The sequence below is a fragment of the Rattus norvegicus genome, chromosome 2, assembly GCF_021556685.1.
Source record: "Rattus norvegicus strain SHRSP/BbbUtx chromosome 2, alternate assembly SHRSP_T2T, whole genome shotgun sequence".
NCBI lineage: Eukaryota > Metazoa > Chordata > Mammalia > Rodentia > Muridae > Rattus > Rattus norvegicus.
Window position 1 is genome coordinate 18,050,231 of NC_141535.1, and position 25,697 is coordinate 18,075,927.

The 25,697-nt window shown below is 36.7% G+C and overlaps 1 pseudogene; it reads right to left on the minus strand.

The window, feature by feature from the left end:
• Positions 1-586: 586 nt before the first annotated feature.
• The window catches only part of LOC148006630 (large ribosomal subunit protein eL8 pseudogene), a 53,593-nt pseudogene continuing 28,482 nt past the window's right edge, over positions 587-25,697 (minus strand).

Here is a 25,697-nt window from a genome sequence, read left to right on the forward strand (position 1 = left end):
TTCAGCAAGCACATTTCAGGGTAGAGCTGAGAATATATTGTAGGAATGATAATTTTGTTAGTACATTAAAATGTATGTGCAAAAGTGTGTAGGCTGATGTACCTGGAGTAGATCTAAAAGCTTGAAATATAGAAGTAACGAGAACTCATTTAGAGAGCAGATGATTTTATTGCAAATATGGTGAAATTTTAAAAATAGAATCATTTAAAAATTGTAATCTTGGATAACTAATTTTAAGGCATATGTACACCCCAGATATTGCATAGCCTATGTTATATTAAAAAATATCGGGCTGGAGAGATGGCTCAGGGGCTGGAGAGATGGCTCACGGGCTGGAGAGATGGCTCAGCGGGCTGGAGAGATGGCTCAGCGGTTAAGAGCACCCGACTGCTCTTCCAGAGGTCATGAGTTCAATTCCCAGCAACCACATGGTGACTCACAACCATCTGTAAAGAGATCCGATGCCCTCTTCTGGTGTGTCTGAAGACAGCTACAGTGTACTTATATATAATAAATAAATAAATCTTAAAAAAAAATATCTTTTTCTGAAATTCAACCTTAAATGGGTCTTTTGTATTTTTATTTGCTAAATCTGCTTTTTCACGGAATTCTTAAACTTTAGAAAAGAGATTAATTGTTGTTCAGCATATTTAGCATCATTTGATAGAAAAGTTTATTTGCCTGATAAAGTAGGACCCATGAGCCCTGAATATGTACTTTTTTAAACCTAGAATAATAAAATTCAATAAAATAAAGAAGTATGAACAAATCTTTTAGATCATCATAATATTTAGGAAGTAATAGTGTATGGATAAACATGAAAGCTGGTAGGCTATGAACAGAATATATCAAAGGAAAGTTTTACAATCTAGCCATATGTTAGGGAGTTTGATATTAATATGAGTGATCTGGTTGGCTAAATTGAAACTATATTCACAAAATATATTTTTCTCATTGGGGTAATAAAACCCACTTCCTACCAAAAATTCTTTTTTTATCTTTAAAGTTACTATTTTTGATTTATATATATTTTTTAATTTTGTAATTATATTTATATACAGAAAATTTAAGTGTACATTTAACCCAGTTTAGTGGCGAGTTCTTTAGCCTTTGTCTTTTCCAGTTTGGCAATGCGAGCCACAGACTTAGGACCCAGGACATTGCCTCTCCAGTGGCAGCGGATCTCGTCTTATCGGTCATTATAATTGGTCCTAATAGTTTCCACCAGCTTAGCCAGAGCACCCTGTCTTCCAAGTTAACCTGTGTGAAAGCAACAGTGGTGCAGGGCCTTTCCCTTGAACAAAGGGCAGGCAGGAAAACCACCAGCTCAATGGGGTCTACATCATGGTCAATCACCACCAGCCGAGCCTTCTTGTTCTCCACCAAGGTGGAGACTGTATTGACCCCTGCTCGGAGGACAGGTGGTCTCTTAGTTGGGATGTCCCCTTTGTCACCAGCTTTCTTCTCAGAGCGGGCCAGCAGCCTTTGCTTCTTCTCCTGTTTTGTCTCTGGCCTGTACTTGTGGGCAAGCTTAAGCAGTTGAGTCACTGTTTGCCTATCCAGGGCCTGGGTGAACTGGTTGATGGCAGGAGGTACCTTGAACTGCTTATAGAGGATGGCTCTTTGCCACTGCAGCCTGATGTAGCGGGGCCATTCGACGAAGCATGTGAGATCTCTTTTGGGCTGGATGTCCTGCCCAATGCCGAAGTTCTTAGGCCTTTTCTCAAACAAAGGATTGACCACCTTTTTGGCCTCCTGTTTCTTGACCACGGTGGGGGCCGGGGCCACCTTCTTCCCCTTGGCCTTCTTTCCTTTGGAAATCTTGCTTGGCTGGAGGAGAGAGAAAGAAGAGGGAATTGTGGGTGATAAGTAAGTGGCCGCGGAGATCGTGAGAGTCTTGATTTACATTTTTAATTTTAAAACTTACATTTATATTTATTTTTAAAGAAGGAAGCTCAATTAAGGAACTATTTCTATGAGACTTGGCTGTGGGCATGTCTGTCAAACATTTTAAATGGAAAACAGGTAATTTTTATACAATATATTTTGATTATGATTTTCTCCCCTCCAACTACTCCCAGATCCTCTTCAATGTCCCACACAAATCCTCCTCCTCCTCCTTCTCTCTCTCTCTCCCTTCCTTCGTTGTCTTTCTTTTCTTTCTTTTAATTCTTTCTTCATCCCTCCCTCTCTCCCTTCTTTCATTAGAATATAGATGTCTAAAAATAATTAAAAAATAAAATAAAATAAAAACAACAAACTAGAATAGGAAAATCAAACAAAAGAAAAACAACCATATTCTTTAGATTGTACTGTACTTTGTTCCTTCTGTTTCCTTTTACCAAACTCTCCCATTTTTTGTCACTATTCTTTACTGCATGCATAGTGTATATATGTAAACATATGTATGTTTCTAATATAACCTGTTCATTCTACATAACTTATATGTATGTTTTAAGGGTTGATTGTCTGATACTGGGTAACTAATTGGTGTGATATTCCCTGGGAAGACGCACCTATTCCAATCTTAGCTTTCCTCAGTTGCTTGTAGCACTTTTCATCTATGGTCTTGGGGTTTTGGATGTAGTCTTTGACTCTTGGAGGGAGCACCATCAACCCAGATAAACATTCTCTCTCTCTCTCTCTCTCTCTCTCTCTCTCTCTCTCTCTCTGTCTCACTCTCATGCACTTCTGTATTTATGAAACTACATACAATATGTTATTTAAAGATAAGTAGTTAATACTGTGATTCCTTGTGGCCATGTTCAGACATTCTTACCCACCTACCTCCTTGTTATTTTACTCACCTTTCTCCTTACATTCTGCTAGTCCCTACTTTTTCCCTATTTAACTCTCTTTCCTTCCTCGGGATTTATTTTCATGATCAGAGCACTTGTGGCATGTTATTCCCCTCTCCATTGCATCTGAAGCTCCCTCTCCTGTCCAAGATCCTATTTTCTTTCTTAATTTTTTTCTTTTCATTTACTCCATGTACTCACATTTATTTGAAGATCTGGAGCTAGCAACTTGCAATATGAGATAACCTGTGTTTGTAGGGGTCTCTGCGATCACCACAGCCAACAGAGTAATGATCTGCTAGGACAAGAATGTAGTTCAGGTCAGCATGACTCAGTGGTCGGTGCTGCTTCAAACATCAGATGTCTGAGCCCAAGAGGTTTATTTTAGACATGTTTAAGCGCAGCTCAATTTGATGATATTTCTTTCTAATGATAATTAACTCAGTCTCATGTGCACAATAAAACTTCAGATATGGCTACATTGAAACTCTTTGTAAAGTACATGAAACAATTTCCATAAAGATGAATTCTATAGATTGCCAAGTTCATGATAAGGGTCTCAGGGAGATCCCAGTGTGATATTATACAGACACAGTGCAAAGGTCGTCAGGTCATGACTTCTCCATATCCTCTGGGTTGAAAACAGGTTATACATGTCTTCTTTTGAAGAAATAACCTTTTAGGTTTAACATTCTCAGTTCCCATAGTCCTTATCTATGAGTACATGGACCTCTTTGTCTTTCTGTGTCTGACTTACCTGACTCAATATGATCCTTTCAAATTATATCCATTTACTTGTGAACTTCATAATTTGATTTTTCCTTACAGCTGAGTAGTATTACGCAGTGTGAACACAACATATTTTAAACTTTCATTTATTAGACCGAGGACACTTAGGTTGATTATATTCTTTAGCTATTGTAGGTGGAAGAGCTGTGAACATGAATGAGCAAGTATCTGTAGAGTATGATGTCAAGTCAATAGAGCATATGCCAAGGAGTGGTGTAGTTGCATCATGTGGTAGAGCAAGTTTTAGCTTCTCTGTTTCTGTTTTTCAGGAAAACAAAATATATTATACTAATGGATATAGATACAGTAACTCATGTAGATCCATGACCGAGAACCGGTCTCTTGGAAGGGTGTAACCAATACTTTCCTTGGGTAATCATGGATCCTCTACCCCATGTTTTCTTCGTAAAAACATTGATGGAAAAACTCCTGTGTCCTGATAAGTCCAACTACAGTGGTCAAACAAAACATGGCTATCCCGAGCCTTTCCTCAGTACTCAAGCCTCATGTGTCATAGACTTAAGGGATGTCAGCACTCTGCCAATCCTAAAATTATAACCTGTTTGCTTAGTTTTCGCTTTTTAAGAATTCTTCACATTGAATTCCATAATGGCTGCACCTGTTTGCAATACCACCAACCGTAAATGAGGGTTTCCTTTTTCTCCTGTCTCCACCAGCAATTTCCGTGGGTTGTCTTGCTTTGATCACTTATAACTGGAGTACTTTTGTCTATTATTTTATTCCAATTATCTTTAAAGTTAAGATGTGTTTCTTGTAGACAACATTTTGAAAGATTTTATGTCTTTATTTAGCGGATTGAAACCAGGTATCCTTAAGACTTATCACTGAAATGTTTACATTAATTTAGGTGAGGGTTTGGGTGACTTTTGATATTAGTTTTGCATTATTAGTGGTATTTAGTGTTTTAATAATTACAGTTTCATATTTCTTGCCACAGACTCTGTACTATGTTTATTCCTCTCTTCAGCCAGAAATGGTGCTTTGTGTGTTTGTATTTTCTTTAATTTGTTTTATTGGATATAAATGTTTTACACTGTTTAGGTCATAGAAAGTTTGTTCCTCCTTCAGTTATAGGAAATAATTCTGTTGGATTTATTAGGATAGGGTAGCCATCACAGTATATTAGGACTATTTTTGTTGGAATCAATGATTTTATTTTTAAAATGGTAAGAGTTACATGATTTAGAAAGCTATATGAGTCCTAAATACTTTTTTATTAGATATTTTATTCATTTACATTTCAAACGTTTTCCCATTTCCTGATTTCCCCTCCAGAAACTTCCTATCCTATCCTCCTCCCCCTGCTTCTATGAGGGTGCTCCCCCACCCACCCAGTCCCACCCACTCCAGTCTCCCAGTCCTGGCAAACCCTTACACTGGGGAATCGAGCCTTCATAGGACCAAAGGCCTCTTCTCACACTGATGTCCAACAAGACCATCCTCTGCTACATGTGCTACTGGAGGCATGGGTCAGTTCATGTGTACTCTTTGGTGAATGGTACCTGGGATCTCTGGGTGGTATGGTTGGTTGATACTATTGTTCTTCCTATGAGGTTGCAAACACCTCCTTAAGTCCTTTTTCTAACTCATTTATTTGGGATCCTGTGCTCAATCCAATAGATGGTTGCGAGCATCCACCTCTGGATTTGACTGGCTCTGGCAGAGCTCCTTATGAGACAGGTATATCAGATTCCTGTCAGCTTGCACTTCTTGGCATCAGTAATATTGTCTGGGTTTGGCGTCCCAGGTGGAGCAGTCTCTGGATTGCCTTTCTTTCAGTCTCTGCTTCAAACTTTGTCTCTGTAATTCCTCCTGTGAATATTTTTGTTCCCCCTTCTAAGAAAGACTGAAGCATCCAGACTTTGGTCTTCCTTCTTCTTGAGCTTCATGTAGTCTTGTGAATTATATCTACATATTCTGATCTTTTGGGTTAATATCCACCTATCAGTGAGTTATACCATGTGTGTTATTTTTGACTGGGTTACCTCACTCAGGATGATATTTTCTAGTTTCATCCATTTGCCTAAGAATTTCATGAAGTCATCGTTTTTAATAGCTTAGTAGTACTACATTGTGTAAATGTATTACATTTTCTGTATCCATTCCTCTGTTGAAGGACATCTGGGTTCTTTCCAGCTTCTGGCTATTATAAATAAGGCTGCTATGAGCATAGTGGAGCATGTGTCCTTCTGACATGATGGAGCATCTTTTGGATATATGCCCAGGAGTGGTATAGCTGGATCTTCAGGTAGAAATATTTCCAATTTTCTCAAGAAACACAAACAATAGAGGAGCGTTTCTTTTTGTCCACATCCTCACCAGCGTCTGCTGTCATCTGAGTTTTTGATCTTAGCCATTCTGATGGGTGTGAGGTGGAATCTCAGGGTTGTTTTGATTTGCATTTCCCTGATGTCTAAGGATGTTGAACATTTCTTTAGGTGCTTTGCAGTAATTCAGTATTCCTCAGTTCAGAATCCTTTGTTTAGCTTTGCACCTCATTTTTAAATTGGGTTATTTGGTTTTCTGGAGTCTCACTTCTTGAGTTATTTGTATATATATCGAATATTTGCTCTCTATCAGATGTAGAATTGATAAAGCTCTGTTCCCCATCTGTTGGTTGCCATTTTGTCCAATTGACAGTGTCCTTTCTGTTATAGAAACTCTGCAATTTTATAAGGTCCCATTTGTCTATTGTTGATCTTAGAGCATAAGCCATTGGTGTTCTGTTCAAATTTTTTTCTTGTATGTGTTCAAGGCTCTTCCCCACTTTTTTTTTTATTAGTTTCAATGTATCTGGTTTTATGTGGAGGTCCTCAATCCAGTTGGACTTGAGCATTATACAAGTAGATAAGAATGGATCAATTTGCATTCTTCTACATGCTGACCTCCAGTTGAACCAGCACAATTTGCTGAAAATGCTTTTTTTTCGCTGAATGGTTTTAGTTTCTTTGTCAAAGATTATAATATGTGCATGGGTTCATTTCTGGGTCTTCAATTCTATTCCATTGATCTACCTGCCTGTCTCTGTACCAATACCATAAAAAAATTTTTTATCACTATTGCTCTGTAATCAAGCTGAGATCAGGGATGATGATTTCCCCCAGCACTTATTTTATTGTTGAGAATAGTTTTCTCTATTCTGTTTTTTTTTGTTATTCTATATTAATTTGCAAGTTGCTCTTTCTAACTCTGTTAGAATGTAGTTGGAATTTTGATGGGGATTGCATTAAATTTATAGATTGCTTTTGGTGAGATGGCCATTTTTACTATATTAATACTGCCAATCCATGAACATGGGAGATCATTCCATCTTCTGAGATCTTCGATTTTGTTTTTAGAGACATATGGTTCTTGTCATACAGATATTTCACCTGCGTGATTAGAGTTACACCACGGTATTTTATATTATTTGTGGTTATTGTGAAGGATGTTGTTTCCATTATTTTTCTCAGCTTGTTTTTCCTTTGAATAGAGGAAGGCTACTTATTTGTTTGAGTTAATGTTATATCCAGCCACTTTGCTGAAGTTTTTTAATCAGGTTTAGGAGTTTTCTGGTGGAATTTTTGGGGTTACTTAAGTATACAATCCTATCATCTGCAAATAGTAATATTTTGACTTTGTCCTTTCCAATTTGTATCCCTTTCATCTCCTTTTGTTGTCTGATTGCTCTGACAATGAATTTGAGTACTATATTGAATAGATAGGGAGAAAGTGGACAGCCTTTTTTAGTCCCTGATTTTAGTGGAATTGCTTCAAGTTTCTCTCCATTTAGTTTGATGTTGGCCAGTGGCTTGCTATATATTGGTTTTATTATGTTTAGGTATGGGCCTTGAATTCCTGATTGTTTCAAGACTTTTATCATGAAGGGATGTTGAATTTTGTCAAATAATTTCGCAGCATCTAATTATATGACCATTTGATTTTCTTCTTTGAGTTTGGTTATAAAGACAATTATGTGGATGAATTTCTTTATATTGAAACAATCCTGAATCCCTGGGACGAAGCCTACTTGATCATGATAGATGATCACTTTGGTGACTTCTTGGAATCAGTTTGTGAGAACTTTTTTGATTATTTTTGCATTAATATTCATAAGTGAAATATGTCTGATGTTTTCTTTGTTGGGTGTTTTTTTTTTGGTTAGTTATGAGAGTAATTGTGACTTCTAGAACAAGTTGGTTGGTGTTCCTTCTATTTCTATTTTGTGGAATAGATTGAAGTGTATTGGTATTAAGTCTTCTCTGAAGGTCTGATAGAATTCTGCATTAAACCCATCTGGTCCTGGGCTTTTTTTTCCCTATTGGGAGACTTTTAGTGACTGATTCTATTTCTTTAGGGGTTTTCAGACTGTTTAAATAGTTTATCTTATCCTGATTTAACTTTGGTACCTGGTGTTTGTCTATAAAATTGTACATTTCATCTAGATTTTCCAGTTTTGTTGAATATAGGCTTTTGTAGTGGGATCTGATGATTTTTTAAATTTCCTCAGATTCTGTTGTTATGTCTTCCTTTTCATTTCTGATTTTGTTAATTGGATCTGGTTAGTTGGTTTTCTCAAAGAACTCCAGGTTTTTCTTGATTCTTTGAATAGTTCTTTGTGTTTCTACTTTGTTTCTAATTTCAGCTCTGAGTTTGATTTTATCCTGCTGTCTACTCCTCTTGGTTGTATTTGCTTCTCATTGTTCTTGAGATTTCAAGTGCGCTTTGAAATGTCTAGTGTATGTTCTCTGCAGTTCCTTTTTAGAGGTACTCGTAGGTATGAGTTTTCCTCTTAGTACTGCTTTCATTGTTTCTTATAAGTTTGGGTATGTTGTGCCTTCATTTTCATTTAACTCTAAAAAGTAATTTCTTTCTTTATTTCTTCATTGAGCAAATTATCATTGAGTAGAGATTTGTTCAGCTTCCATGTGTATGTGGGATTTCTGTTTTTGTTTGTTTGTTTCGTTGTTGTTATTGAAGACCAGCCTTAGTCCATGATGATGTGATAGGATGCATGGAAGTATTTCAGTCTTTTTGTATCTGTTAAGGCTTATATTGTGACCAATTATGTGGTCAGTTTTGGAGAAGGTACCATGAGGTGCTGAGAAGAAGGTATATTCTTTTGTGTTAGGTTGAAATGTTCTATAGATATCTGTTAAATTCATTTGGTTCATAACTTCTGCTAATTTACTGTGTCTCTGTTTAGTTTCTGTTTGCATGATCTGTCCGTTGATGAGAGTGGGGTGTTGCAGTCTCCCACTATTTTTGTGGGAATTTCAATGTGTGCTTTAAGCTTTACAAAAGTTTCTGTTATGAATGTTGTTGCTCTTATATTTCGAACACAGATCTTCAGAATTGAGAGTTCATCTTGGTAGATTTTCCTTTGATGAGTTATGAAGTGTCCTTTGTTATCTTTTTTGATAACTTTTGGTTCAAAGTCGATTTTATTCAATGCTAAACTTGTAATCCAATTTGTTTCTTGGGACCATTTGCCTGGAAAAAAATTTTAACCTTCTATTTTGAGGTAGTGTCTTTCTTTGTCTCTGGGGTGTGTTTTATTTATTCAGGAAAATATTGGGTGCTGTTTACTTATCCAGCCTGTTAGTCTATGTCTTTTTATTGGGGAATTGTGTCCATTGATGTTAAGAGATATTAAGAAATAGTGTTACTTCCTGTTACCTTTGTTGTTAGAGGTGGAATTATGTTTGTGTGGTTATTTTCTTTTGGGTTTGTTGCAAGGAGATTATTTTCTTGCTTTTTCTAGAGTGTAGTTTCCCTCCTTGTTTTGGGGTTTTTCCATCTATTATCCTTTGTAGGGCTGGATTTGTTGGGCGATACCCGACAAATTTGGTTTTGCCATGGGATATCTTAGTTTCTCTATCTATGGTAATTAAGAGTTTTGCTTAGTATAGCATAGTAACCTGGGCTGGCACTTGTGTTCTCTTTGGGTCTGTGTGACAGCTGCCCAGGATCTTCTAGTTATTAGCATCTCTCTTGAGAAGTCAGGTGTAATTCTGATAGGTCTGCCTTTATATGTTACTTGCCCTTTTCCCCTTACTGCTTTTAATATTCTTTGTTATGTGCATTTGGTGTTTTGATTATTGTGCGATGGGAGGAACTTCTTTTCTAGTCCAATCAATTTGGAGTTCTCTAGGCATCTCTTTCTTTAGGTTAAGGATGTTTTCTTCTATAATCTTGTTGAAGGTATTTATTGGCCCTTTGAATTATGAATCCTCACTCTCTTCTTTACCTATTATTCTTAGGTATTCATTGTGTCCTGGATTTTATTTCATTGTTGTCCTGGATTTTGAATGTTTTGAGCTAGGACCTTTCTGGTTTTTGTATTTTCTTTGACTGTTGTGTCAATACCTTCTATGGTATATTCTGCCCCTGAAATTCTTTATTCTATGTCTTTTATTCTGTTGGTGATGCTTGCATCTATGTTTCCTGATATCTTTCATAGGTTTTCTATTTCCAGGGTTGCCTCTCTTTGGGATTTCTTAATTGTTTGTGTTTCCATTTTTAGATCCCGGATGATTTTGTTCAAATGTTTCACCTGTTTTGTTGGGTTTTCCTGTAATTCTTTAAGGGCTTTTTGTGTTTCCATTTTAAAGACGTCTACCTGTTTACCTGTGGTATCCTGTATTTCTTTAAGGGAGTTATTTATGTCCTTCTTAAAGTCCTTTATCATTATCATGAGATGTGATTTTAAACCAGATTCTTCTGTTACCAGTGTGTTGGAGTATCTAGGACTGGCTATAGTGGTAGAACTGGGTTCTGATGATGCCAAGTAGCCTTGGTTTCTGTTGCTTAGGTTGTTAAGTTTGCCCAGTTATTTCTGGTGTTGGTTGGTTGTGCTCTCTCTGATTGGATCCTGTCCTTTCTGTGAGTCTGTGAGCCTGTGAGCCTGTGATTTTAGGCGTGTCAGCACTTCTGGGAGACCAGCTCTCTCCAAGTAGGATTTGGATAAGAAGAGCTGTGCTACAGAGTCAAGTCTGGGGCACAAATGGGGACAGGAAGATTCTTCTCCCCAGTTGATCAGTGTTTCCTGAAACATCTGGTCTCCTGGCTGGTACCTCTTTGGCCAGTTGTTGGAGCAAAAGTGTTGGTCTGAACCTGTGAACTTAGGAGTGACAGCACTCCTGGGAATCAACTCTCTCTGGGCAGTATTTGGGTATGTGCCACAGGGTTAACTCTAGGGCCAGATAGAGACCTGAGTCCTAAGTTCTCTTCTAAAAATCTGCTCTTACATTGAATCTAGGTTTGGTTTTAACCACATACATCAAGAGGCTAAAACCACCTGGATCTCCAGTTCTGGAGGATATGATGCTTCCTTCTGACCTCCAATTACACTGCATATGATGGGTCAGAGTAGCTACTTCTGGTTGCACACAGTGACTTTGCAGAGGCTCCAGAGGCCAAGACTTCTGAGGCACCTGCAGAGAGAGAGAGAGAGAGAGAGAGAGAGAGAGAGAGAGAGAGAGAGAGAGAGAGAGAGTCTGGAGGACAAGAGCTGGGCACCAGTTCCATGCAGTCTACTAGGCTCTGGCAAGTTATGACTTTCAATACATTGCTCCAGGCTCTTGTAGCTTCTAAATTCTTTACTTAGAAACTATTATTATGATGATGTTCCCTGTATATTTTACTTCCATTTTCTTTCTTCAAGGTTTTAGTATACTCTATTATATATGCTTAAAATTTTATCTATGATAGAATGGTAATTTTCTTTTATGGTCTTATTAAGTGGTATTTTGTATGCTTCTTGTATTTACATTTGTATGGGCATATATTTTCTTAGTTTGGGGACATTTGCTTATATGGTCTTTGTGAAGATCTGGTCTATACCATTTACTTGGAAATTTTCTCCCTCATATATGTTTACGTAAGGGGAGGTTCTGACACTAAGGTTTAAGGTCTTGTTCCTCAATTGGTTCCTGACTTGTTAATAAAGAAGGCTTGGGGGCCAAGTGCTGGATGGAAGGTACAGGTTGGGTTTCTGGGTCTTAAGAAGAAATAGAGATGTGGGGAAAGGAGAAGGGAACATTTCTGCCATGCTTTGGAATGAGCAGAAAGCAACAGTCATGAAAGGCCTTGGGGCATCTTGGGCCTGGGGCCTCCACTAAGAACAGGGTCCAAGGATGAGGGCAGGATGGGGACTGTAGCAGTGAAAGGAAGGGGTTTTGGCTAGCTGATGAAAGCCACAGAGTTTAGGGCGAAGGGAAAGATGGAGATAATAAATTGATAAAGGCAAACATTTCCAATCCAGAGGCAAGTTCTAAAGGTAACATTGAAGTGTGTGTGTCTTTTACCTGTTGATTCAAGGGTCTTGAGAGTAGGTTGGTAATGTGACCCCTCCAGTAGCAAAGGCAGGTAGGGGATAGAAGCCATGTCAGTGCTGACAGCACTGATTCTGGAGTTCAGCCAGGAGGAACACAAAGGGAGCCTGGAGAGGCTAGCAGTGCAGTTGCAGCTCCTAGGCTAAGGCAGTAGTCTGATTTTTAAAACTACATGCAACATGCATATAATTCAAACAAATTTTTAATAGTGTTCCTTATTTCCTGTGTTTTTTTCCTGTGTGTTAGCTATATTTCTATATTTCTTATTTATTTGGTCTAGATTCTCTTTTATTTTTATGTCCTAATATTTTATCTTCTTCCTGATCCATTCAATTTGTAAGACTTTCTTTAGGGCTTTCCAGTTCAGTTACTGGATTTTTCAACTCCATCTTTACTTTAGTCTGAGTCATTTTCAATGTTTTTGCTTTCTGATTGAATTTCATACTCCTGTCGTGCTTGTCTTTGTCATGTCTGTTAATCTTCTGTTTATGTTTTCTTGGGTATTACATAGGCATTTATTCTCTTTAGTAATTTCTCCTTAGTATTATTGGACCGTCATGTGAACATTGGGACTGGGCTGGTATACTGAATGGACTTATTTGTCCATGAGTGGAGATTGGGAGTAGATCTGCCTGGGCACAGAGGGTAGTGTGTGTTGTGGGAATTGGTCTTCACCAAAACTAGAGCTTCTTTGTAGTCCAGTGGGAGAGGCCATTTTATGCCAAGACACTGTATATGGATCTCAGACTGATCTGGCAAGTTGAGAGAAAGCATGGATACTATTCAAGATATACCTTGGAAGAGCACATGGGAAGTCTGGAAACTGAATAGGGTGACTCAATGCAATGGAGAAGAAAATTGTAGGCATTTGCTGGTAGAATGGATTGTGGCAGAAGTTCAGAGGTTGACTGAGTTGCAGGCAGAGGTAGTCTGATTGTGCTAGGGCATGGGATACAAAATTTCTTTAAATCATCTTTACCCCAAACCTTTTCTCTAATAAACTTATTACAAAGAATGCCAAGACATCCATTTTGTTTTACCTGAGTACAAGTTAACTGGTGGAATTGAAATGACACTTGACATAAAAGAAACAATATAATGAAAGAAAGACTATTTACAAAATTGGAATGACTTTCTTTATTTTTTTAAGATTTTAAGAATTTTAAGAAGTGTCAAAATAATTAAAAAAACACTTGCTAAATAAAGGACTCTTTAGTAGATAGGTTTTATGAGTGAGTGAGTACAGGAGCACTTTATATTTAATTGTATGCATTTGTGTTTCTTCTTGAGTGAAAAACAAGTGCAATTAAATCAGAATTGCTCTATTTTCTAAAGAATTTAAAAATCATATCAAGTGTCACTGATATTATTATACAATTTGTAACTGTAGTTTGTGAACATTCCAGAGGGAAATGCATGAGTCAGAATTTGGATGAAGCATTCAGCAGGATAAAAGTTAATATGAAATCTTTTAATATATTTATGAGGATTACAAAATTAGCTTGAGTATTTTGTTCCCCCTTCTAGGAGAGACTGAAGCATCCACATTTGGTCTTCCTTCTTCTAGAGCGTCATGTGGTCTTTGAATTGTTTCTTGGGTGTTCTGAGCTTTTGGGTTAATATCCACTTATCAGTAAGTACATACCATGTGTGTTATTTGTGACTTGGTTGCCTCACTCAGTATGATATTTTCTAGTTTCATCCATTTGCCTAAGAATTTCATGAAGTCATTGTTTTTAATAGCTTAGTAGTACTCCATTGTTTAAATGTATTACATTTTCCTTATCTATTCCTCTGTTGAGGGACATCTGCGTTCTTTCTAGCTTCTGGCTATAATAAATAAGGCTGCTACAAACATAGTGGAGCATGTGTCCTTGTTATATGTTGGAGCATCTGAGAGGCTCTGCCAGAGCCTTACTGATACAGATGAGGATGCTAGCAGCTAACCATTGGATGGAGCATGGGAACTCCAGTGGAGAAGTTAGAGAAAGGACTAAAGAGCTGAAGGGGTTTACAACCCGTAGGAACAACAATAATATCAACTAACCAGACCCCCCAGAGATCCTGGGGACTAAACCACCAACTAATGAGTACAATGGAGGAGCTCATGGCTCCAACCTCATATGTCGCAGAGGATGGCAATGTCTGGCATCAATAGGAGAAGCCTTTGGTCCTGTGAAGGCTCATTTCCCCAGTGTAGGGGAATGCCAGGGTGTTGAGCTGGGAGTGGGAGTATCTTCATAGAAGGGGGGAGGTAGGGAGGAGGGATAGGGGGATAACATTTGAAATGTATATACATGAAATATCCAATAAAAATAAAAATATTTTCTACAAAATTAGCTTGAGTGTTGACTGTAGCAGTAAATATTAAAAAAAAATTACCAACCCATGCTAGGGCTGGCTTCTTTAGGCAACATGGCATGTGCTGAGTATTGTCATCACAATCAGCAGAGCATCTCAACTACTAAACTCCCAATCTCCATCCCACTCCACCAGGCTACTCTCTGATCCTGGCAGCAGCTGCCCTCTTGCAATTCTCTTGCTGTGGACTCTGCTCATATTCTCAATATCCACCCCCTGTGGTTATAGTCACAACTGCCAGTAACTTGTTTTTAGTTTTACTGTTGTCAAAACTCAATAAGCTTGTAATTTAGCAATCAGATTTATATCTTAAATTCTCATTCCACAAAACATCCACACAATAAACTTACAACCAATTGATAATGTTATAAACTGCCGATCTAGATAAGACAAATTGTCCTACAAAAATCAATCTCTTATGAAATATTCATAACTACCTGTGATCCTTTAAGGCCACACAGATCTGGGTTGTCTTCCTCCTCTTCTATCTTGGTTCTTCTTCCTGTTTTCCTCTCTCCCACCTTACAAAAGCTCTGTCGGGGCTGGGGATTTAGCTCAGTGGTAGAGCGCTTACCTAGGAAGCACAAGGCCCTGGGTTTGGTCCCCAGCTCCGAAAAAAAAGAACCAAAAAAAAAAAAAAACAAAAAAAAAAAAAAAACAAAAAAAACCAAAAAGCTCTGTCAATGCCTTACCTTTTTATTGTCCAATCACAGGCCTTGCCTTATCTTGTGCCTGCCTTCACCTGAATAAAGACAACAGTCTACAGTTGACAAGATTTTTTCAAGAATAGAAATAAATGTTCAAAATTCTTTTTTGAAATGAGCATAAAATTTATGTACAATGGCATAAAAGGTATATAAATTGAACCACAAAGATTTCAACTGACACACATTCATATTCATCAAACCCATACTGTAGAAAATTACTATGCTTATAAATATTCTTATGCTAAGTATAGATCTGAATTTTTATAAATACTGTGTTTCTTTGCATTCCCTTAAAGATGTTTCTCTTTATCGATTAGATTAAGTTGGTAAATTAGAAATGAGTTGCATTTGATTCTGCCTATAGTGCACTTTTCTCTAGTTCACAGCTCAGGTAACTATGAGGTCAAAGTGAGATGGGCACAATTTTATGAATGGGAATAGTTGGTCCAACCAGCTTTTTCTCTTTATTCTATGACCCTGAGAAATTTACCTGACCTCTATTAGTCTATATTTCCTAATATGTGAAGCAGAAATACAGGTATTATGGAAAGAATCAATGAAATTGAACATATAAATTATGGAATATAGTATCAATTTAGAAGAAACATTTAACAAATAGAGTTTCTTTTCTTGTTCATACTTAGAATTTGAAGCAGAAGAAAGAAGATAGGTGGAAGGATGCTATGTGATGGATGCCTTCCTACTCAAATACTTTCTGATTTCCTTTCAAAAAAATAGCCTAGCAGGAACATTAAAGGGTGAGTAAAGAATAGGGTAGGGGGCTTATGGATGAGACACCGGGAAAGGAAAAAATATTTGAAGTGTTAATAAAAAGTACCCCAAAAATAGGACTGAGATATGAAGAACGTATGGCCTAATAATTGATAATGAAACCTAGTACTCCAGATCCTCCAGGAAGAACCTGAATGAAAGAAAGGAGAGACATGTATGATATGAGACTTTAGATGCTGCCTCAGAATTCCAGTGTTGTTTACAAAATATGAAAAATGCTAAGGCTTCTGATTTCTAAAATCAAAGTAGGTGAATCATAGTAATCAATTTAGGTACTGAATTCTGAATTGTAAGTGTGCATTGCATATGATCATTGACTTGATTAAAATGTCTTGAACTTAGGTGACTAAAAGGGATTAATTTTATGGAGGCTTATTTAACTATGTCATTTCTCTCATTAGAGAGGGATAGAATGAAGCAATTTGGGAACACTTTGACATTTAGAATTTGACATTGATTTTGACATAAAATGCCATGAATCTGTGGCATGCCATTGTCCTGGCTTTTAATCCCCAAATTGCACTAATTGTATGGGGGCAGATTCTTGTGCTGGAAAGCCAAAGAGAATGAGTTTCCTTTAAATAAACAATATTTCCTGTAACATCAGTAATTTCTTGAGCTGTCATTTAATCTGTCTTAAAATAAATTCTGGTAAGACTTCAGAGATTGAAGAAAGCCTCATAGATTTCTGTGGCAACTAAGCAAAAGAAAACAGAAGCAAATAAAAATGATGCAATTTGCTAAGTCTCAATTTTGATAAGCGAAAGAACAGAGATAGCAAGACATGTCATTTTATATAACCCAATTCAATCATTGTCAAACATACCTTGAAGTCCCTGTCAATTTTTATAATAAAACACTGCTCTCCCAGTCAATATTTCCTTTTTACCAACATATCAAATTCCGACTTCTATCACTTTATAATGTTTTGAACATTCCCTGTTCTTTTGAAAAAGCTGTCACTGATGATTTTCTGGCAGTAGTTCTCACCCCCTGAAATATTTGTTCTAGTCTGAAATACCTCTGATCCACTAAGGATTACCCGGTGTGTTTCACAAATACTGATTATCAATGCCACTCATTTTTATGACTCACCTTCAGTTCCTAACACTGAAGGAACGGATCATTAACTCATCCAACAAATTTCCCCCAAAGGTTGGTTCTACCCACTTGTCCTTCACTTAATTGCCAGGAAGAAACAAATACCATACTAAATGATATCTTGGACTAGAAAAAAAAACTAGGTTTCCAGCAGAGCATATTTAAAAGAATGATTAATCTTTCTGAATTTGATAGTCAAAACATTTTGACACTAACTGGCAGTTTTAATGATGGCTGTAATTTAGCTGATGGGTTCATTAATAAAGCTCCAGGATGGCTTTCTCATGTTGAATGCTGTGATCACTGCAGGTAAGGGTACTGGGAACAAGGAATGCATTCCTTAGAACTTGTGTTCCATGCTGTCAGTGATCAGAGCAGAGGCCTATGTGCAGTGAATTTCTGATACGCAAACAGAGAAGTTCTTATCTGCTGGGAGCCCTGGGTCCTATCTTACCAATGGAATGTCATGTAACTCTTCAAAATGGCTCATGTGCCACTTACACACTACTGTAAAAATTTGAATTCCTTGTAATAAAGGAGACAAAACTCCAAGTGTTATTAAATCAGCAAAGTGTGAAACTTTTCTAAACCCCATTATAAAAATGGGTACTCAGTACCGTTGCAGTTTATGCACTAATGTAGGATGGTGCAGTGTATTATTTGAGACATAAAGATTAAGAGGCTTCTGTGACATGAAAATTTTAACCATCTTAAGTAAAAAGCAAGAATATAATGCCAAACAACATTTAATCAGGTCTACCTCATAACTCCTGATAGTGTTACCTGGAGAGAATCAGTTGGTCTTCAAGAACTTAGTCATTGTTGCTTTATCAACCTAAAGGCACAGTTCAAGTTGCATTTAGGGACTGATAGAGACTTACAGTTAATACCTTAATATGCAGCTAAACGATGTCCTGTTTTTCAGTATGGCGAGAAACAGAAACTGATATGAGTGAATACACATAGTAATATTATTAAAACTTTACTGATTATATATTAATATCATGTTTATGTATAATGAATAAATAGCCTAACATCCAAAAAGACAAGCTAAACACCTTTCAATTCATATCTATTCTTCTATAGCACATGAATCTTAACTGGAAACCTCACATCCTAGGGTACAAGTTCTGTATCCTAGGATTGTGCCAGAGTTTAAATATGAAGCTGGGTATTATGTCACATACTTTTATGTACCCAGCACTCAGCAGGCAGAGGCAGACAGATCTCTGTGGGTTTGGGCTAAAATGATCCAGTGAGAGAGTTTTAGCACAATAGTCTAAGATCTCATAGTGGGATCTTGTCTTAGAAGAAAAATAAATATTTCCAAAAGATTCATGAGTTGAATACATGATCCCCAAATGGTGACTCTGTTTTGATGGGTGGTATAAATTTTAAGAAGTAGGATATATCTGGAAAAAGTAGGTTGTTGCGGATAGGACTGAAGTTTATCTCCAGTCTCTAGATCTTTCTAGTTCTCTGCTTCCTGTTAATGATGAGGAAATGTTCTCTTGTTACCATGATACTTTGCTTCTACATGTGGCCAGAATTAGCAGAACCAACTAGTATTGACTACATTTACTGGAACCATGGGTTAAAATAACATTTCCACTTTAATTTATATTTGGTGTTCTATTACAGTGATGCTTTGTCAGGCTTACAGTCCCCCCTCCTCCCACACATTAGTCATAGAGCCAAGATACAAAAAAGCAAGTGGAAGTTATATAAGATCTTCTGGGTGGTAGCACTGAGAGATGATGTTCACATTATCTTTGAATGTGCTTCTTTATGGTTTTTCTTTTTGGCTTTTCAGTTTAGAAAATGAGGATAAAGTTCCCTGTGACAGAGAACTATCACAGACCTTAATATGTTCCCCAAAGTTAGGATTGCTTACATGGACTGTAGTAAGAAAACAGAATGAACAGTTTTTTATACAGCTATGTTTTTCTTAATTAAAACAAACCTAATCTTAGCCCATATCAAAGAACATAGGAACCAATTCCAAGGCTGTCATTAATAATCTCCCTTTCTGTCTAACTCATCATCAATAAATACCAAGTAAAGTGAAATTTTTCTACTTTTTATTTCTGACTTGTAGCCTGTTCACTGTTTTCTATTTTTCTTCCCTTCCCTCACCACCTATTTGCAATGTTCAGTATCAATTGTCAGCTTGGCATAATCGAGAATTTCCTGGGAGACAGGACTCTGGCCAAACTTGTGGGAAATTATGATGATTAGGTTAGGTAATGTGGGAAAGTCCAGCTATAAAGTGCCAGGACTATTCCCTGAGTTTCAGTTCTGGACTGCATAAAAGAAGAAAGTGATCTGATCAAAAGTGTGCATTGCTCTTTTTCTTCCAAATATAGATGTAATGTGACCCTACTTCCTTGATTCCTCTGCTGCTATGATGGGTTATACCTTAATGTATATGTTAGAATAATTTTTTTCTGAAGTTAGCTTTTGTCAGAGTATCTTTTCAGAAGAAAAGAAACTATATAAAGAATGAGGAAATTCATCTTCTACCTTCTAATGTATGCTGCACATACATGCATACATATATGCATGCACAAGTACACATGTGCACACATATATGCATGCACACACAATCACAATATACATGTACAAATTCACATATGGGAACATGCATGTCCACACATATGCACACATGCATACATACCCACACACAATTCCATACACACATGCATGCACATACATGTGTATACACATACACACAAACATACATAAATGTATACACACATATACAAACATATACACATGCACAAGATGTTTGGCAATAGTTAATAACTATTGTTATAATTTTTGGCAGACGATACTTAGATTATTGAGTTACAGAATACTTTCAAATTCAGAATGCATCTCAATAGATACCTTAATAGAAGTCTGTTATTGGAGCAATGACCTCACAGGCAGAACCATAACTAATTCCATCTGGTAGTCTTAGGCAAGGAGGTTCCAAGAATAAAGTGAAGAGATCCTATTGAATCAAGTCATAAAGCATAAGTAGAGAAGGCAGAATAGCCGATGGAAGAAAATGAGGAATATAAAAGTTGGTGATACATTTCTGGAAATGAAGTTCAACATGGGAAAAGGGGAGAAAAATTGTGCTATGTGTCTCGGATCCCTGAGGATATTCTGTATCTGGCTATGGTCCTCTGTTCATACTTCTGGAGTGGTTCGACATGGTGCTGAATGGAATGCATAATTTTGCATTCTAAAACTATTTCAAGTGAGTGATGAGAAGTAATTCAAAGAGCAAGACAACTAGGTGACATGGGAATGTTCATTCAGTGAAATGTATACAAGAAAGGATGCAAAGTTTGTGAAGGTTCCGTATTCATTTGAGTTGGGCCACAGGGAAAGGAGAGATCTGGAAAGAGAGAAAACTGTACTTACCATATAAGTAAGAGTCCCAAAGTTTGTCTTGGCATTGTTAAGATAGATGGGAAATTGTTTAATCCAAAAAATCAATTGAAGAAACTTAAAATTGCAACCTTACTAAAAATCTGAGGAAAAAAAAACAAATTACATCTGGCTAGAGAAGGGAGGGAATTACATTTTATATTTAGAAAATTAGACTTACTGCACTTGGTTTCTGATTATACCTTCCAGCAAATATCAATATCAAGAATAGGAGGAATTCAGAAGTAAATGGTAGCAAGATTTCACACAGGTACAACACTGAATGGCTCCCTTCAAGCCAACTCCCAAACAGACAAACAAAGAAACAAAGTCGGAAAACCAAACAAAAACAATAGCAAAAATAAGACTTATGATATCAAATTTATTCTTACTGGAATCTGTTAGAATGCACATCCTAAGCCACACTGTCAGATAATAGCTGAGCACAGCCAGGGAAGGAACTGAAACATTAATTTGCTGGGAAATGCATGTTAAATGTGCTCATTTAGTCTTTAATTTCTCTTACATAGGTGGTCTTCAGCTCCAGAGAGTTTGCAGTAAACAATGCGATGAGTGGTTATTAGAGTCTAAGAGGTTTGATTTTTCTTTGCACTCAGCTTTATTGCCATTCTGATTTGCTCAACCTCATGGAGGCAACAAAACAATGTTCGATTTGATTCTTTATGCTCATGTTCATAAAAGTATAACATTTCAACAAAGCTTTTATAGAAACCCTGTTATGTTTACTGCCTAACCGGAACAGAATACACCAGTCTCCAATTTTATTCAATGACTGATGTCATGTACAACCACTTTCTCACAATCACTACTTACCATGGCCAGTTAAAAGGGCCTCATGAGTATCTTCTCAGGCAGAGACTGTGTCACGATAAGTTTTATACAATAGTTTGACTAGGTCACTGTTCTCCAATATTTGCTTAAATATTATTGCAATTGTATTTCTGAGTGTGTATTTAAATCATATTAATTTATGAACAACTTTAGTGAGTAACAGAAAGTACCTTCACTGATTTCGATGGTCTTAATGGAACTTTAGGTGTTGGGGATGGCATTCTTATACACAACAAAAAGATTTAAAAAAAGGTAGACTTTAACTATTTTCTTTGAGCTAAGATATCAAAATTTGGTATTGACTAGAATTTACATCACTCATTCTTCTGCCCCTCTTATATTTAGATTTAGACATCATCAACTCTTTTGTGTGCTTACATATTATCTTGTAATCTTGGGGACTGTCCATCTTCCAAATCATTTAAGCCAATTCCTTACAATAAATCTTGTTTTATTTCTATATTTCTGTTTTGTTTTGCTCTCTGCAGAGTCTAGAATAACATAATTGGATACTAAAAATTTAAATGCTGCTCTAGTGATTACTAACATGTAAAAGAAATTTTATAGTGAAGCAGTGAGTAGAGTTTGAATGAGTTTTGAGGAACCAGATATGAAGGAGGAACACTGTTGAAAACAGCTGAAAAGGTAATTATGACTACATAGTAACAACAAAGAATATTTATTTGAATATTTTTCTACTGATTTTCAGATGTAGAATTGAATAACAAAGTTAAATATTTGTTTGAGTAGCTTTCCAAAGAAAGTGAATTTTTCCCTGAATATTCAAAGTGAGTTATGAAAAAAGAATGAAGTTAAGGAGGACTAGTGAAGCAAAGAAGATTCAGAAATTTGAAATTAGGAAAGCTTTCAGCCTATTTCATGAAGTTGGAAGAGTAAGCAAGCTAATCTTCAGGAGTATGTGGTGGGATGATCATTTGATAGTGAGCTCTTTGACAGGACTCATAGACTCAGTCATTTCAAAAGAAGACAGGAGTAGGGACACTACTGGGCGACCCTGAATACTGCCATTTTGAAATGAAAGGAGCAGAAATACCAAGAAGAAGTGAAATAGGCCAGAGGAACTCATAGGCTGGATGATGGATCCACTTCGAACTTAATAAGTACTATTCTTAGAAAACAAGGGAAGACCCTGCCAGTTATTCACATTTTGCTGGGTTATTTCCTGAAATTCATCAGGCTATATGATTTCTGTGTTAAACTGTGTGGTCTCTAATACTTACTGAGCTATATAACTAGAACTGGCACCTCAGTAGATCTAAAACAGAGAGAAGCTAGCTGTATAGTCAAGATTTATGAGCTAATTAAATCAGTCTTTCTAGGGTTTAGGTTTGCCTGTGACCCATTGTTCCTCCCGTCTTAATTTTCCTTTTGGAATGAGAATGCCTTCATTGGTGTATATTATCACAGTTCACTGGAAACACATACTTTGCCTGGTTTCATAGGTTCATAGCTAAAAGCAATTTATCTCCCAAAGAAGTATATCTCGAGTCTTAACTACATTTTAGACAATATTGAGAAAAGAAATCAAATGAGTTCATGCTGGAATGGGTTAAAGAATTAAGGCATTTGAAGACTTTAAGATGTAACTGATTATTATGTATACAAAAGGGACATACATTTAGGAGGCTAGAGGAAACAGTTATGGACAGACAGTTCCCTATATCTAGCCTGAAGCCCTAATTTCCCCTAATATATATTTAGCATATAACTAAATTTAAGTGAGTGCATGAGGGTAAGTGTTTCATGATGGTTATGTCCTTATGAAGATTCTGGGGAGCTAGTTCTCTCTGATATTTAAGGATAGAGGAAAGTGGCTATAACCTAAGAGGACAGCTCTCATTTGGAACTGAATCTGCTGGTTCCTTAACCTCAATCTTCCCAGCGTTGTACCTGTTCAGGAAGAGTTTTCAAACCCCCAAAGACCACCAAGGAGCTGATTCCGATGCAATCACACTAGGGTTTTATTCAAGCTCCACCTTGGGCTTGCTACTGTCACTGACAGAACAGGATGGGAGGATGAAGCCCTGATCCCTATGTGGAACAAGTTTTTACAGGAAATGGTGAGCAAGTGAGGGGGTTTCTAGCCTGGCAAGCATCTAATTGAATCACTACTGTAAGTCTACAGGTAAATGCTCTGAAGCAAAACTGTGAACAATAGCAACCACTCTGAAAGTACATCTGGAACTATCAGACTAATCCTGATGGGCTGTTGCTACGGAGTAATGCTGGGGTTTAGGCCAGAGACAAGCTATATGGTTCTTCCTGGAACTTGGGTGTAGCTTGGTTTCAGTTGCAGGTTAAGTTCTCGTGCCTTTTTGTTTTTAAAGTGGAAACTGGTCCCAAGATGGAGTAGGTTTGGCCTTTCACTAGCTTTCAATACTTTGATAATACCTAACTAAGCCTGTTGTTTAACTTCTCTACTCTATTGTGTTTTGTTCTTATTGTTGTTATAGTACTTGTTGCTGTTTTTCTATTATATTTTATTATGAACACCCACCACAACAAATACAGCCAAATATATTCTTGGGCCATTTGTTGAGGATGTCTCAGTTAGAATGTATATCTATAGGTAAAAGATATCTTCTCCGATATGGAAATCTTGAATAAGATTCTAATCTCTTGTTCAGTTTAGCTATAAAGTGACATGGTATAAATACATAGTAACTTTAAAAGAACCTGTGTGTTTGTCAATGAGCAATGTCTTTGATGTAAGATCTCTTACAGTTACACATATACTTTTATTCTGACTCTATATAAGTGTAAAACTTTGCCTCCTTCTTGATTATTATTATATGTTCACTGGGTTTTTTTAGTCATACACAGTTTCATTTTTCTGAAGTGGAAATTCTCTGGAGACTCAATGGCGACATGTGATTTTCTTTTTTTCTGGGAACTGTCTTATGGGAGGATGTTTCTTTTGCTCAAGCAGACATGTGGGAGGATATTTTGCTGAGATCAGACATGGTGTTTTTCTGAAAGCATCCTGGAAAAGGGGCATGCGATGTTTTGCTAGAGCAGATGCTTGAGGATACTTGTAATGTTTGGAAAGGCTAGAAATATAACCCAACAGACAGTGGACAACAGTGTGTGGTATTAGTTCTTCTTGCGTTCTTTGCTGTTCATCCTTGAGCGTTGCTGACACTGGTCTTTGGGACACTTTGGGATATTGGTTTGCCTTGCTGCTCTTTGCTAGTCATCATTCATCATGACTTCATAGAGAGAAACAATATCAAAGAACTTCTGGTAGTATTCTGGCAGCTTCTTGCCACTTCTGTGGACTCAAACTGATTGGCAGAGCCTTGCAGTTTCTTCTGGATTTAACTGCCACTGCTGATTCATGTGAACTGAACTGCTGGTATCCTGACAATGCAGATTGGATTGGCTCCAAAGAATTATTTCTAAACAGGCTCACATCCTCCTTTTCCCTATTAACCTTTCATTTTTACTACCTCTGGTGGGTGGTGGTCTAGAAGAGAGGTTAAAACATTTAAGAACCATTATTAAAAGTAGATTTTAAAAAGTATAAGCCTATGTTTATCTGTCATATTGGTTTGTGATTTTTGTCTCCCTATAGCATGGTTTATTGTATTTTGCAGCCAGAATATTAAGTACAGGATGCAAATTGGGATTTATACATTCAAAATGCTTTCTGTGTATAAATAAGATAAACAAACACTGCTTTAACTTGGTCTCATTGAATTTATTATCCTAGAAATTTCTACAGTAATAATATATTGATATGTATTATAACTCTTTCAAAAGGAAATGGCTTGATAGTCTATATAGCACAAGAATTGCATGGGTTCTCTATATATCTCTTAATTGTGTGTGTGTGTGTGTGTGTGTGTGTGTGTGTGTGATTTTTCTTCAGGTCTTGTTCATAGTAATTATCTTAGAATGAGCAATCCATAAGCAAAACAAACTTATTGATCATATTTTCAGAGGGTGGGATATCTGATTAAAATGCGAGCAGACTTGCTGTCTGACAAGAAGGGTTGATTCTGTGTCCTCACATGGTGGGAAGGAACAAGAAAGTTGATTAGCCTGCTGTGTAAAGCTGAAAATCCCACTCACTGCACAACAATCCTATCAGTATCTTAAACTTACATTTAGCTGGGAGAAACATAATTTTGTTCTTTATAAACTAACCAACTGATTGAGACACCTCTCAAATGTTCTACATTCTGGTTGTAGCACGAAAACCTGTCATTTAGAAAACAACAACCAATAAATAAAGCATATAAAGGTAGAAACTGAAACATATGAAACTTGATGTAGTTAAAAATTGATTCATTTAAAAAAATTGATTCATTTATCGATTTTCTTATAATCCTTTAAAAAAGGGACCAATTCAAATACTCTACAAAATAAAAATAGAAAAGTATTTGAATTGTTAAAAGATTACCAAGCAATACTGATTTTAAAAGATTAGTTAGATACATTATTTGATAAAAAGATATCAATACTTTCATCATGATTAATTATTAATTATAAATAATTATTTTTATTTTTTACTTTTT